At 49.2% G+C, this 15,369-nt stretch overlaps 1 protein-coding gene across 4 annotated transcripts in view; it reads right to left on the bottom strand.

Moving 5' to 3' along the window:
* Gpr161 (G protein-coupled receptor 161) overlaps positions 1-14,884 on the bottom strand; it is a 45,583-nt gene extending 30,699 nt beyond the window's left edge. The window contains exons 1-3 of one of the 4 annotated variants that reach the window (XM_087580241.1): positions 14,705-14,884; positions 13,820-13,945; positions 8,509-8,613 (exon numbers count right to left, since the gene is read on the bottom strand). The gene's annotated coding sequence lies outside the window, so the exon portion shown is untranslated. 4 annotated transcript variants of the gene reach the window in all.
* Between the last annotated feature and the right edge of the window lie 485 nt (positions 14,885-15,369).

The following is a 15,369-nucleotide window of genomic DNA, read 5'->3' as shown; positions in this document are numbered from 1 at the left end:
GACCCACAAACAGGCGGTGGGAGGGATGTAAGGAGGACAACTCATTCTGGAGAGTCCTGAGGAAGAGCTTCAGGGAAAGGCAAGGCTATGCCATCCAATGACAGAGAAAGTCTTCACTAGAGTGACACTCCAAGTTGCCCACCAGGCAAGCATCCTTCTCCTACTGGAAACTCCAACCTGGACCACGTGGTTCCTCTGAGTGGAAAAAGGGTGAGGTGAGGCTTTCCCATGAGGCCCAGCTCAGCCCCCAGAACTAGAACACCAGCAAAGTCCACAGACAAAATGAGGTCAGACCAGGTCAGAACTGTCTAAGGCATTCCAAGTCTACCTGACGCCATAACCACAGTGGCCCTGAGGAGTCAACAGGCAGCTGGACCAAGATCTGCTTAAAAGCCCCAACATGGATGGAGAGACACCAATGACATCCCCACAGGCTGCAGACTCCTGCATCCACTCAACGGCTGGCCACCAACCATCTCAAGTCTCCTGTCACAGGTACTGAAAGCCTAGCATGTCCCAAACCACCTGTGACTCCCACGGTCTTCACTATCTCACACAGGGCACCCCCTCCTTCCAGGTGACCCCCTCTTCCCATTCTCTCAGATCCTAAACCCCCATTTTAGAACCTGGCTCCACATCTGGAATGTATTGAAATCCCTGGAGCTCAGCACACAGCTCTAGGCTGTGTGTGTTTGGTTTGAGGGCTGGGGACACGGTCTAGTCAATAAAGTACTCAACGGGGCAAGCATTAGGACCAGTGTTTAATGTCTAGAACCCATACTTCAAAAGCTGGTATAAAGGTGCCTCTCTGTAACCGTAGCACAGGCTGTGTGGGGACAGGAAAATCTCCAGAACTCACTGATCGGGAAGTAACAGGTTCAGTGAGAGACACTGTCTCAAAACATAAGGTGGAGGGCCTGTGAGATAACTCAGCAGGTAAAGGCACTTGTCACCGAGTCTGACAACCTGAATTTGATTTCCCTGTCCTACCTGGTAGAAAAGATAATCCACACACAAATAATAAATTATAGTTTAAAAGATACTCTTTTTTAAAAAAAGATTAATTTACTTATGTATATTGGCTGTGTTGTCTACATGTACGTTTGCACACCAGAAGGGGGTATCAGGTTTCATGGAACTACAGTTATTAGTTGTGAGCTGCTGGGAATTGAACTCAGGACCTCTGGAAGTGTAGTCAGTGCTCTTAACCTCTGAGTCATCTCTCCATCCCAAGATACCTAAGATGATGATGATGATGATGGTGGTGATGGTGATGATGATGATGGTGGTGGTGGTGGTGGTGGTGGTGATGATGATGGTGATGATGGTGGTGGTGGTGGTGGTGGTGGTGATGGTGGTGATGATGATGGTGGTGGTGGTGGTGGTAGTGGTGGTGGTAATGATGATGGTGGTGATGGTGATGGTGATGATGGTGATGGTGATGATGATAATGGTGTGGAGCATAATTGAAGAAGACTCCAGATGTTGACCTCTGGCCTCCATTCACTGATTTAGGGATGACTTCCATTCCTTTCCCTTTCTCCCAAAAGAAACTCAAACCCAATGTTTAAAGGAGAGTCCTTCCTTGAGTCTATGGCTGGAAGTCCCACACAACGCAGAAAGCTTGAGACAGCGAAGTCCCCGAATGAGCTGTGAAGTCACTGCGCCTGGCCACGGCTAGATAACCTTCTCAGTTAAGTCCCTGTAGAAAAGTGTCCTTGCTGAGAAAAGTCACCGTCAAGGGTGGGAAGAGAGATGCCCGGGAAGGTGGACTGCTTTGTGGCTGTTACAGAACAATCCAACAGCCGGCAAGAACAGGTACCATGGGGTAGCCATTCGCTCTCCCATCTCCTTTCCATCCACCCTTGTCTGACTATCCTCAACCCCTAATGCGAGCCCCCAGAACCCTACCTGGCTCACCCTTTCCATGGTAAACCTAAACGTAGGAGAATATAACGTTTGAGAAGGGCAGCACCGGTAACAATTTCTAAAACTGCACTTAAAGACCAGCTTACCCTTTGGGATGCCCCAACCTGGACGGCTGAGTTTTCTGAACTAGTAAGATGTCATTAGTAGCATGTTAACTCCTTCTAGTAAGCTTTTTGGCAAAATACATGAAAATTCATCGTACTTTTACGTAAGTTTTATTTTGTCTTATACGTATGGATCTCTGGTCTGCATGTATGTCGGTGTACAACATGTGACCTAATGCCAGAGTACTCCAGAATCAGGTGTCTGATTCCCCTGGAAATGCAGTTATAGACAGATGTGAGCTGCTATGTGGGTGCTGGGAATTGAACCCAAGTCCTCTAGAAGAGCACCCAGAGCTCTTAGCCACTGAGCCATCGTCCAGTTCCTTTCCCCTGTACATAAATCCCCTCGATATTAAAACAGAGACATAAATCCCCTCCACACGTGGGCCTTAGAAATCAATTCTATACTGTCGTTTGCTTTTGAGACCTCCAAGAGGGTTGCTAGCTTCTCAATCGATCAGCCAGTGGGGTTGACAGTGGGCCCTTGTCACATGATCTGAACCTGTATTTGCCATGACACTGAAGAAGGTCCTACTGTGTCCTTGAACACCGACCGTGCCAGTGAGTGTCCGTTGTCAAATCGACACAGCCAGAATCACCAGGGAAGAAGGAACCTCCGTTGAGTTTTATCAGATTGGTTATTTGCTTCTATTGGATTATATTTTGATTATTGCTCATATGAGATTGGCCCCAGGACCAGGTCTGTGAGAGACTGTCTTGATTGATGGTTGATGTGGAAGCATCCATCCCGCCGTGAGCTGCACCATCCCTGGGAAGGAGGGCCTAGACTATATAAGAAAGTTAGCTGGGTGTGAGTGGGTGAATGAGCCAGGTAGAGAGAGAGAGAGAGAGAGAGAGAGAGAGAGAGAGAGAGAGAGAGAGAGAGAGAGAGCACGACAGCAAGCAGTGGTCCTATACGATTCCTCTCCTGACTCCCGGCAATGCTGTCATGTGATATGCTTGATCCTTGTGATGTGAAAGTACAAGCAAATAACTCCATCCTCCCCAAGGTGCTTCTGGTGATGGTATCTGTTACAGCAACAGAAAAGCAAACCAGAACACCTACAGGGACACAGTGACATGCACGGTCTTTCCTACACTTTCAATTTGCTCTACAAACCTTTAGCTGTCCATTTCCCTATATTCAACCGGCAGCTCCCCTGATGATTTAGTGAGTTCACCCGGGAAGGCTTGACACAAAAGTCCGTGGGATGCATTCTGTCTGGGAAGAGCCACTTCCTCCAGGTCTCCCAGGTGAGCCGGTTCTCCCGGGCAGGTCCATGATAAACAGCGGGGGTTCAGGTTAACAGTGGTACCATCCAGGCATACAGGGTCCTTGAGAGAGCTGGGAATCTGGCTTTAATAATTTGCAAGCTATATGTGGGAAATTGCTGGATTTAAAAGCAAAGACACTGAGCCCCATTTCATCCACTGGAAAGGTAGGCTCAATGACATCGACTTGTCACTGGGCTGTTGGAAAAAGCTGAGTTTCCTGCAGAGACCATAGGGGTCTGTGCAGAAGGTCTAAACAGGCCTCTGTGAAAAAAATGTCTCTGTTCCCACGCTGCCCTTCATTTATTTTATGTAAACTATCCTACCCCTCAGTCTCTAAATGGATCATTTGGTGTCAGTACCCGAGAGGGGTCCTCCCAACCAAATACATCCCAAGTACTGTCTGAGGACCAAATAAAGGATATTACAGTAAATGTCTCTGAGGTCAGGAAAATTCAAATGCATTTTCACATAGTAATTAATTCACAGTAGCTTTTTGTTCTTGGGCGTGTCCTCTAGTTGAAGAGATAATAAAAGGGCAAGAGAAGATTCTTGAGGGCTGGGAAGCCACTCCTCTGCCCGAGGCCATGAGCCTCCTTAGCACTAACTACCACACATTTGAATACTCAAGGCCTGACTAACACTTGAGCTAATCTCTGAAGAATCCTTTCTGGAACATTCTACCCCATGCTTATCACTATCACAGTTCCTTGTGATAGACAGTTTCCCTGTTTGTTTTAGTTTTCTTCTTGGCTAAATGGACCATTACATAGTGCAAGATCTAAAGTTTGCCGTTACTGTTCCCTTCCAGGCTGCTAACAAATGTTTCCCAGGTTGCCTTTCAGGAGATAAACATTGTATATCCTCCCTATACAGTTCCTTATGGATTGGATATGAAGTATCTCCCTAACGAGCTCCTGCTTGAAGACATGGCTGCCAAAGCAATGTTGAGACACATGGCTTACCAAAGTAACTGGATCCCACATAAAGGCATGGCCTAACCCGTGGATAAATTCACTGGTGAGCTCAGAACTCAATGGACTGTTGTAAAACTGTGGAAATGGTGGTGGGAGAGGGAGCCTGATTAGAAGTGTACCACTGGGAGGTTTGTCTTTCAGAGTCCCTACTTCCTCTTCCTGCTTCCCAGCTACCTAGAGATAAACAGCTCTGCGCTCTGCAATATGTTCACTGCTCTCCCCCTCACTGCTCCCCCCTGCTCACTGCTCCCCTCTCTTCTCACTGCCCCCTTCTCACTGCCCCCCTCTTCTCACTGCCCCCCTTCTCACTGCCCCCTTCTCACTGCCCCCCTCTTCTCACTGCCCCCTTCTCGCTGCCCCCCTCTCTTCTCACTGCCCCCTCTCTTCTCACTGCCCCCCTTCTCACTGCTCCCCCCTCTTCTCACTGCTCCCCTCTCTTCTCACTGCCCCCCTTCTCACTGCCCCCTTCTCACTGCCCCCTCTTCTCACTGCCCCCCTTCTCACTGCCCCCCTTCTCACTGCCCCCCTCTTCTCACTGCCCCCCTCTTCTCACTGCCCCCTTCTCACTGCCCCCTTCTCACTGCCCCCCTCTTCTCACTGCTCCCCTTCTCACTGCCCCCTTCTCACTGCCCCCCTCTTCTCACTGCCCCCTTCTCGCTGCCCCCCTCTCTTCTCACTGCCCCCTCTCTTCTCACTGCCCCCTTCTCACTGCTCCCCCCTCTTCTCACTGCTCCCCTCTCTTCTCACTGCCCCCCTTCTCACTGCCCCCTTCTCACTGCCCCCCTCTTCTCACTGCTCCCCTCTCTTCTCACTGCCCCCCTTCTCACTGCCCCCCTCTTCTCACTGCTCCCCCTCTCTGTTCACTGCTCCCCTCTCTGCTCTCAGAAACAGTGGGCCAGCATTTGGTATATTGGACCTCCTAAGCCATGAGCAAATCAGGTCTTCCTTGCTTAAGCTGTTTCTCTCAGGGGAGAAACTCTTATCACAGTGACAGAACGCTACCCCACACTAAATCCATTTAGACCTGGTAATCATTAGAAGAACCTGGTCTTTGAAATCCTTACCAAACCCAGGACTGGGCTCTGGTGATGGTGGCTTTTAGCCTCTCAACATCTCTGTGAGGAGAGAGAGAGAATTAACTTACTTTGTGTGATTGTCAAGGGAAGAGAGACTATGTGAGGAAATGGGAAACACAGTTGCTAGAGTGGCTGTCGAGGCAAACTCTGAAGTGCCTATGTATAAAGTCAGCCGTGGAAGAGGCAATCCCTTGCGTTTCAAATGTAATTAAAGCCAGTTGGCTACTTAGCTGGACCAAATGGATGGACCGCAGGAGGAGGCGAAGAGAAAACTTCCCAGGCTCCATTAGAGATTCAAGGCCCCAAGATTGACCCTAAGTGTGGAAGAGTACTTCCTCCCAGTGGGGAACTGCCTTAGTCTCGGAAACCATTCATTTACCTGCCCCGAGGAAGTCTGGGCCACAGGCACTTTTAAATTCATCTTTACTCGTGCTTATGGGCGCCCATGTCCCCTGCCTCCTCTATCTCACAAGCCCTTCCCTTCGAGCCCTCTGTGGAAGCAGAAAACCTCACGTGGTGTTGGTGAAGAGAACCAGGACTCGTGGGGAAGAGGGCGGGCTAAGTCACAGGTAACTGTCCAGCTCAACCCTGACTCCTAGGAGAGGTGACTTTGCACCCTCTGCAGGGGACACCCGGAACTGCCAGGGAGTTGTCACACCGGGGGATGGCACTTAACCTTTGGTAGTTAACTTCTCCCTAGAAACCAGACTCACATCCACCCACCCATGCTCTCTCCCACATGCCACACCCAAGACCTCAGATACAGAGCTCACCGTCTCTGCTCCTACCGTCTGAATACACAGGTCTTCATGTTTCTGCACCATCTAGAACACTATTGACCCCACCCCTTAGGACAGAAACCTAGAGACTAGACATGAACCTCAGTTAGCAGAGCGCCCACCTAGCACACACCCTGGGCTCCATCCCCAGCACTAAATAAAGCATTTGCGATTGCACACACCTACAATCCCAGCACTCGGGGAATGAAGGCAGAAGATGAAGCCATCCTGTGTTACACAGGGACTTCAAGCCCACCCTGGGATACAGACCCTGTCTTTTTTTAAACAGTAGGATGAGCTGGAGAGGGCGCAGCAGTTCAGAGCAGTTGATGCTCTTGCAGTGGACCTGGATTCAGTTCCCAGCACCCACACCAGGCAGCTCCCAGCTCCCAGCGTCCTGCGACTCCAGTGCCAGGGGACTGGCTTCTGGCTTCTAAGGGCATTTGGACACATGTGTACTGCACACGCGCGTGCACGCGCGCGCGCGCACACACACACACACACACACACACACACAATTTTTTTAAATTTAAAGTCAAACCAGAAACCTAGGACATCTTTGACTGCTCTTGCCAGGTAATCCAGATGGGGCTACATCATTCAGTGACACTCTGGCAGGGTGATCCTGGGCGAATTAATGATGATGTTCAAGCCTTGGATTTACACACAGGGCAAAAGAAGATACCGTGTGTGTGTGTGTGTGTGTGTGTGTGTGTGTGTGTGTGTGCATGTGCCTGTGTGCATGTGTGTGTGCATGTGTGCGTGTGTGTGTATGAGTGTGTGTATATGTGTGTCTGTGTGCATCTGTGTCTGTGTGTGTGAGTGTGTATATGTGTGTCTGTGTCTGTGTGTGCATCTCTTTGTGTGTGTGTGTCTGTGTGTGTGTACGTGTACATGTGTGTATGTGTGTGTGAGTGTGTATATGTGTGTCTGTGTCTGTGTGTCTGTGTGTGTGCATCTGTGTGTGTGTCTGTGTGTGAGTGTGTGTGTGCGTCTGTGTGTATGTGTGTCTGTATGTATGTGTGTGTGTCTGTGTGTGTATGTGTGTCTGTGTGTGTATGTGCGTGTCTGTGTGTGTGTGTACGTCTGTGTGTGTATGTGCATGTGTCTGTGTGTGTTTGTGTCTGTGTGTCTGTGTGTCGGCGTGTCTGTGTATGTATGTGCGTGTGTCTGTGTGTGTGTATGTGTGTCTGAGTGTGTGTGTGCATCTGTGTGTGTGTCTGTGTGTGTATGTGCGTGTGTCTGTCTGTATGTGTGTGTCTATGTGTGCTTGTGTGTGTGTCTGTGTGTCTGCGTGTGTATCTGTGTGTGTATGTGCGTGTGTCTGTGTGTGTGAGTGTATGTGTGCATCTGTGTGTGTCTGTGTATGTGCGTGTATCTGTATGTATGTGTGTGTCTGTGTGTGTTTGTGGGTGTGTCTGTGTGTCTGTGTGTATGTGCGTGTCTGTGTGTGTGTGTACGTCTGTGTGTGTATGTGCATGTGTCTGTGTGTGTTTGTGTCTGTGTGTCTGTGTGTCGGCGTGTCTGTGTATGTATGTGCGTGTGTCTGTGTGTGTGTATGTGTGTCTGAGTGTGTGTGTGCATCTGTGTGTGTGTGTCTGTGTGTGTATGTGCGTGTGTCTGTCTGTATGTGTGTGTCTATGTGTGCTTGTGTGTGTGTCTGTGTGTCTGCGTGTGTATCTGTGTGTATGTGCGTGTGTCTGTGTGTGTGAGTGTATGTGTGCATCTGTGTGTGTCTGTGTATGTGCGTGTATCTGTATGTATGTGTGTGTCTGTGTGTGTTTGTGTGTGTGTGTGTCTGTGTGTGTGTGTGCGTGTGTGTATTGGTAAAAGTTTATCTGTTCCATTCCCTATGGCTGATACCCCATGCATCACGAAAGTCTAGCTCAAAGCTTCCTCTTGCTGTCCTTACCGGTCTCAGAATGCTACCCCTGCCCCGACACATTACTATTAGACCTGCCTATGCCATCTTATCTCTGATCTCGCCCCCATTCCAATCTGTCCTCCCCACTCAGCCAGACAGATCGTTCCCCACACAGGCCCATCTGTGCCTTGTGATTCCCACACCTGCAGACATTATTCATTAGCTGATGCCTCCCACCTCTGCTATCCCAAGTCACTCCCAGATCTTCAGACATGGCTGCTGTTCAGCTCTGTGCCTATACAAGGTCTCCACTGCCCATTACTCCCTTGCTTATATTCTGCCTGCCCAGGGAAAGGACACCCTTAAGGCTTGTTGGGAAATAATCCATTTAAAAGGCAAAGAAAACAGACATTGGGTAAATAGACTCAGGGGCAGTGTCTAAGTTAGGGTTTTACTATTGTAAAGACACACCATGACCAAGGCAACTTTTAATTGGGGCTGACTTACAGGTTCAGAGGTTCAGTCCATTATCCTCAAGGCAGGAGCATGGCAGCATCCAGGCAGGCCTGGTGTAGGAGGAGCCGAGAGTTCTACATCTTCATCTGAAGGCAGCTAGGAGAAGACTGGCTGTTAGGTAGCTAATACAAGGGTATTGAAGCCACACCCACAGTGACACACACCAACAAGGCCACACCTACTCAACAAGGCCACATCTCCTAATAGTGCCATTCCCTGGGCCAAGCATATGTAAACCATCACAGGCAGACGCAAACCCTGACACGGAGATCACGGAAGAGAGAAAAAGTGAAAGTACATGCTCTTCTTTCTCCAGTGCTGGATCCCAGAGCCTCCAGCATGCTAGGTGTGGTGGTTTGAATGTGTTTAGCCTAAGGGATTGGTACTATTAAGAGGTGTGGCCTTGTTGGAGGAAGCTTGTCACTGTGGGGGTGGGCTTTGAGAACCTTCTTCTAGCCACATGGGAATCAGTCTTTTCTTGTTTGCCTTCTGAACAAGATATGGAACTCAGCTCCTCCAGCACCATGACTGCCTGGATGCTGCCATGTTCCCACCTCAATGATAATGGATTGAACCTCTGAGCCTGTAAGCCAGCCCCAATTAATTGTTGTCCTTTATAAGAGTTGCCTTGGTCATGGTTCTGCCACTGAGCTACGCTCAAAATCCTGGAATGAATATCTCTGTGTGTGTATATCTGTGAGTGTGTGTGTGTGCATGTGCACGCACGGGAGACCAGCCTCTCCTGGAGCTGGAGTTACAGGCAGTTGTGAGCTGCAGAGATGAGTGCTAGGAGCTGAACTCCAGGCTTCTGCAAGAGCAGTCTGTGCTTAACCTGCCCCTTGAACATTTTTTTTAATTGAAAAATAAGTAAATAAATTAATAAGAAATACAAAATTTAAAAAGACATAACCCTGAGATTGGAGAGGACTTCCCAAAAGCAAAACAGAAAACAGAAAGCCACCAAGAAAAATTGCACCAATCTAACTTCACAGATATTAAATGCTCCTGCATAACTGCACATACGTGTGCACACACACATACACACACATACACACACTCACACATATACACACATGCATACACACACACACGCATGCACGCACGCACACGCATGCACACGCACACACACACAGAGTAGGAAGGGAAGGCATTTGATTTGTTAACAACAGCTGGGTTAAAGTCAGAATCTAGACAGAGCTTCTTACACTGATGAGATCACAGTTCACTGGGGGTGGAGGGTGGCAAAGGAATGGACAGAGAAATTACAGGAAACCCAAGTTGATTTCTTAAATGTTAAGAGTAAATGGACAAGAATCGATTAGCATTTAAAACGCACCCGACGAATGCTATTCTCTAAGATTCAGAATAATCTTAAAATGCCATATGCAGACTCGGGTATTAAGCCTGCCACTGTATTTGTTTTAGAATGGAAGGAATGATACATATTGTTCCACCTGTGGGTGTATGGATTATCTCCGAAGGAGTAGGCAAAAACTAGCAAAATTGGCTATATGTCAAAAAGGAACTGCAGGGCTAGGGAACAGGAGTGGGGTGGGGTTGTTACGTTACATAATTTCTATAATTTTGAATGTTGTGGTTTTTTTTTAACTCCATGACCTAACCCTAAACAAGTAATCTTACATAAGTAAGTTAATTAGATATCCTTTTCAACCGTCTCTCAGACCTTAGAAGACAAAAGAAAACCCTTTAAATAACTCCATAAACCAGTGCCGTGGTGCACGTCTTTAGTCTGGTTTCTTGGAAGGTAGAGGTGGGTGGATCTCTGGGAGGTGAAGACCAACCTGGTCCACACAGTGAGTTCTGCGACAACTAGCGCTACATAACATGACCCTGTGCTGGAAAAGATTAGATAGACGGACGGACGGATGGACTGATTGACTGCTTAAAATCTGCATTTCTTTAACCCACAAGTTCTACATCTAGAAATAATTTGTATCCAGAAATATTCTAAATGTGCCATACATAAAGACTAGACTAAGTGGGAACAAGCTAAGAGTCCACCAATAGGGAAATGTTTAAATGAATTATAGCATGTACACTGTGAAGTACTATGCAGCCATTTAAAGGAACGAAGCTGCAGGGCATGGTGATGTAAGTTTTTCATCCCAGCACTTGGAGACAGAGGCAGGTGAATCTCCATGAGTTCAAGGCAAGCCAAGACCGTACAGTGAGACCCTGTCTCAAAGAAGAAGAAGAAGAAGACACTGAGATTGGATGACTTTTATGTCATACAGTCAGATCAAAACAGTAAATTATAAAAATGACATGTGTCCCCATTTATGCATTAATATTTTCTCAAAGGCATATTCAACTTATATTTGGGTTGGTTCTAAAGTTAGAAACAGAGATGACCTTATTTTACAATGTCTTATATTGTTAGATGAGTAAATCGTATCGCCTGTATCTCCAGGCAAGGTAACACAGAAGCACTGAGGACCTGGAGGGAGGGGCTGCAGACAGTCCCTCAGCAGAGTACTTGCCTCGAACATGAGGACCTGAGTCCAGATCCCCAGCACCCAGGTAAAAGTCTCATCCCCACATCTTAACTCTGGTGCTGGAAATGAGGGGGACAGTGGAGGGGGCAGAAGGATCCCTGGAGCCCATTGGCCAGCCTAGAGGATTAGTAAACTCTGGGTTCAAAGAGAGGTCCCGGATTCAGAAAAATTAGGTAAAGGAGACGCTGTCTTCAGCCATAAATTGATCATAGTAAGTTACCCAAGCTCCAGTAAATACCATTCCCCCACTTACACATGCAAACAACCTTAATCCGATGTCCAAAAATGATACTACTGTACAGAAGGGCTAGTGGGGAAGGAAGGGTTCAATTAGAGAGGGAGTGGGGAGAGAGAGGTAAGGGGTGAGCATGGTCAAAAATCATTATATACATTGCCAAAATAGAAATAGTAAGGTGGAGGAAGGTTTCCACATGCACATATGCACACACACACATACAGCACACTTATTGTGATGGAGAGAATCAAGATGTATAAATAATATTTTCTACATGTTTTTATATTAAAAATTGTTCCTAATAACGCTTGGATTTGAGAACTCACTATATACCTCATAGTCTCCATCACTCCGTGCCCCAGAGCACACACTGGAAAGGGCAGGGCTAGGCAGTACCTGGGTGCTTCAGATTATTCCCAGTCACCCACGACTCCAGTAGACTACAAGCACAAACCGAACCAGAAGTGCCAATGTCCCTCACCAGGATCTACACCGGACAGACTGCCAATGCCTTTGTTCATGCTCCCAACACTGCCAGAACCTATCTGCCATGCACGCTAGCCTCTTCTCTGCCGGCACAGAAAAACAACCCAAGAAGCAGATCGAAAACGCTGAAAGTACCCTCCTTGGTCCAGGATAAGGATCGCTGGTAAGGTTAGTAAAGGTTGAATCAACGAAGTACTGAGTCTTTTTTTTTTTTCTTTTTTCTTTTTTTCGGAGCTGGGGACCGAACCCAGGGCCTTGTGCTTGCTAGGCAAGCACTCTACCACTGAGCTAAATCCCCAACCCCTGAAGTACTGAGTCTTAAAGCTAACCCTTCCTCCAAACCGCAACACACACCAACAGCGACCCTTCGCCTTGTTAAGATTTTTGGTTTTGAAAATTCTCCCCTCAAGTCACGCTTGACAACATTTCAGGTAGACAGGTCTAGCCTAGCCTGCACACTGGCAGTCAGCAGATAATGGGTCAATTGGACATGCCATTCAGTTCTTTGCACGTTTGACGAAAATGAGTTTTGAATTAAAAGACAATTTTGTAAAAATGGATTTCTTTCCTACAAAAATAAAAAAAAACCAAACAAACAAAAAACAAAAACAGTCGCTACAAAGCTCACATCAGACAATGTGATGGGGGTCTTGTATCCACAGCTGGCTGCCTCCTCACAGGATGTCACTCTGTATATAACGCCACCCAGCCAACCTGCCTGCCTGGCTTCCTCCATCCTGGCCTCCTGGCCGTGGACTGTGTGCCTTAGGACTCTACTGGATATGCTGACACTTAGAGTGGATGAAATTCAGACCCCAAACAGCACACACACCTGCTCTGGCCACTCCATATTCCTTGGTCAGAGGACTCCCAGTGCACAGGGCTGCAATATAGATTTGGGGACACAAGGTCTTGAAGGTTAGTTCCTAAACACTAAGCAGGTTTCTTTCTGAGAAGGTGTCTATCTCACTGCCATCTATCTCACTGGGTCTGTAGGACAAAAAGTCCTGAGTCAAAGGACCCCCACGTTCAAAGCACTGCTAAGTCAAAAGACTCTAGTTCAGCCGGGAGGCAGAGGCAGACAGATCTTGTTAAGTTGGAGCCCCTCCTCTCCAGCACCTTCCATACAGTGAGTTCCAGGACAGACAGGACTGCATAGAGATCTTGTCTCAAAAGAAACAAGCAAGCAAGCAAACAAACAAACAAAATAGGGCATAGTGTTTCGCATTCTTGACTGTTAGTTCCTCATCCCTCAAACAGAACGATAACTGTAGTTTACGTTAAGTGAAGGGATTTAAAAGAGTATGAAAGCAGCTGTCAACACCTTAGAGGTGCAGGATACAGTGGATGTAGGCTAGTGGGGAGAGGGGGCTCTGAAAGAAGCTGGGTGAAGAATTTGGCCACATAAGCTGACGCCCCGCCCCCATTCTTCCTGGAGGGGCTGGGAAACGCCTATTTTCACCTGCTCTCAAGGTGGCTGAAGTAAAATGCATTACACAGGCAAACATCTTCCATTTGGCAAAGCCGTAGCTCCAAGAGTCCAAGCCCGATTTGTTCGGGGCCCGATTTGGAGGCTCCAGCACCTATGGTAGTTTGATCTATCAGTATCCCCCACTGGGCAGATCACCGAGCTCAAGTCTTTTTCCCTCCCAAACTGCACCTTTCCCCCTACCTAGCAGAAAGAACTAAATGGCAGCTCTTGTAAACACTTTGCAAAAGGGATGAGAGGTACGATAATGAAAAAGTAGAGCCTCAGAGTTGGGCTACCCAGAGATGCCAACGCCTGGCTGCAGTCACTGGGAAACCCATGGCTCTGAAGCGCGATGGGCCATCCTAACAGACATTGTCATGCCACATGCCTTTGTGCACAGGGATGCACCAGGGCTTAAGCTCTTGTCCCAGTTGGTAAAGTGCCTCCCCCTAACCCTCAAATCAACTGACTCTCCCTCTCATCGATCTGAGGGGCAGGGGAGCCCACCCCACAGCGCCGGAAGACTTCTAGGTGTCTCCCACCCTGGCTCTCACACAGGGCACGCGGAGTCCTGAGCAGGAAGATGTTACTCACCTGGTCCTCACGGATTCCAGCCGAGAGTCTTAGCTGCTGCGTTCCATACCCTCATTCCTGAGCGGGCCGCAGGGGGCGCGGCCCTCCTCGACTGAGTCCAGGGCACGAACTGATGCTCTCCCTTCCCTGGGGATGTGCAGAGGGGATCCGGAGGAATGGAACGGGCTGCACCCAGCAGAACCAGGTGGGCTTCTGAAAAGCCTCTGGCCGATTGGAGGGGCGCGCCCCACAGGCTCTTCCCACAAAGAGCTCCAAAGCCAGACGCAAAAGCGCCAGCTTCCCCAAACCAAGGCGCGGTACAGCCGGGAATGAGACTCGGACTGGGGAGAGGGGCGCCGGGAGAAGCGGAACGCCGAAGGGGCAGGGGGATCCGGGGACGGTGGGAGGGCGAGGGGAGCTGCAGAGCCAGCCGGGCTGGCGCCCAGCACAATGCCTTCAGCGCAGCTGCATCCCCCGGCAGCCCGTCCCACCCCGGCCTGCGCCCCCCAGCCCGGTGCTCACCGAAGCGCCGCGGCTGCTCAGGGCCCGGCCGCCTCCCCGCCGCTTCCTCCCTGCGCGCCGCGCCCGGGACGCGAGGTTTCGGGTTTCAGCCGGCCGAGCCCCGCTTCGCTCCTCCCGCCGGCAGCACGCGGCCCCCGGGCCCGGAGCAAGGCCGAGTAACTTTGCTGCGCTCGCGCTCCGCCTCCCGCTGCTCGCCCGCCTCCGTCGCCGTCCCGGCCGGCGCCCCGCGTCCCGCGTCCCGCGCCCCGGTGTCCTGCGCCCCGCCCCGCTCTCCTCCCTCACGCCCCTTCCTTCGCCGCCTCCCCGCCCCTCCACTTCTTTCCCATTTCTTCCCACGGAGAACCTCGAGCAGCCTCAGCCGGCTGCTCTTTGTCTCGCCCTCACCATCTCGATCTGCCACTTTTTCCCTGGAAACCTTTTGTGGTCTCTACTCAGGCCTCCTCTCTCCCGGTTCCAGCCTTTGAGACATCCATTTCCATTTCTGTCTCCATCCCTCAAATACTTTCGGATTCTTCCCTCCTCACAGCCCCATTCTCCTCCTCCTCCCGTCTCAAGTTGAACTCTGGGCATCCTTTTCCTTACCTTTCGTTCATCCAACCAACCACTGAGGGCATCTGTCTAGTGGCAGACGCGGTCCAGGACACTGGCAGTACCACGGCAAATAACCCCGAAGGTAGACCCTAAAGAATGGAAAGTGGATGTAAACAGACCTTTTTACAACGCCTCTACTCCGTTTCTCAACAAAGAGGGGAGAAAAGGCAGTGAGTAGGGCCTGCTTGCTCAGAGGACGCGACGCGAGAGCAGCTTCTCATTCTTTCTTGCCTTCGCATTTCATACTCCTCCTGAGCAGCTATCTAAATAAAGAGATGAAAAACGGAAGCGAACAGTACCACTGCTAAATGATGATGATGATGATGATCAATAATAATAATAATGGAAGAGTAAACGTGCCAGCATAATAATCAGATACGAAGCAATAAGGCCATTTGTAAAATTCCAGCGAAAATAAATAAAATACTGATACTGCCCTTAGAGAGATATTCAGATCC

Source organism: Rattus norvegicus, chromosome 13 (genome assembly GCF_021556685.1).
Source record: "Rattus norvegicus strain SHRSP/BbbUtx chromosome 13, alternate assembly SHRSP_T2T, whole genome shotgun sequence".
Lineage (NCBI taxonomy): Eukaryota > Metazoa > Chordata > Mammalia > Rodentia > Muridae > Rattus > Rattus norvegicus.
Note: the sequence above shows the minus strand (reverse complement) of the source record. Positions and strands in the feature narration are given on the sequence as shown.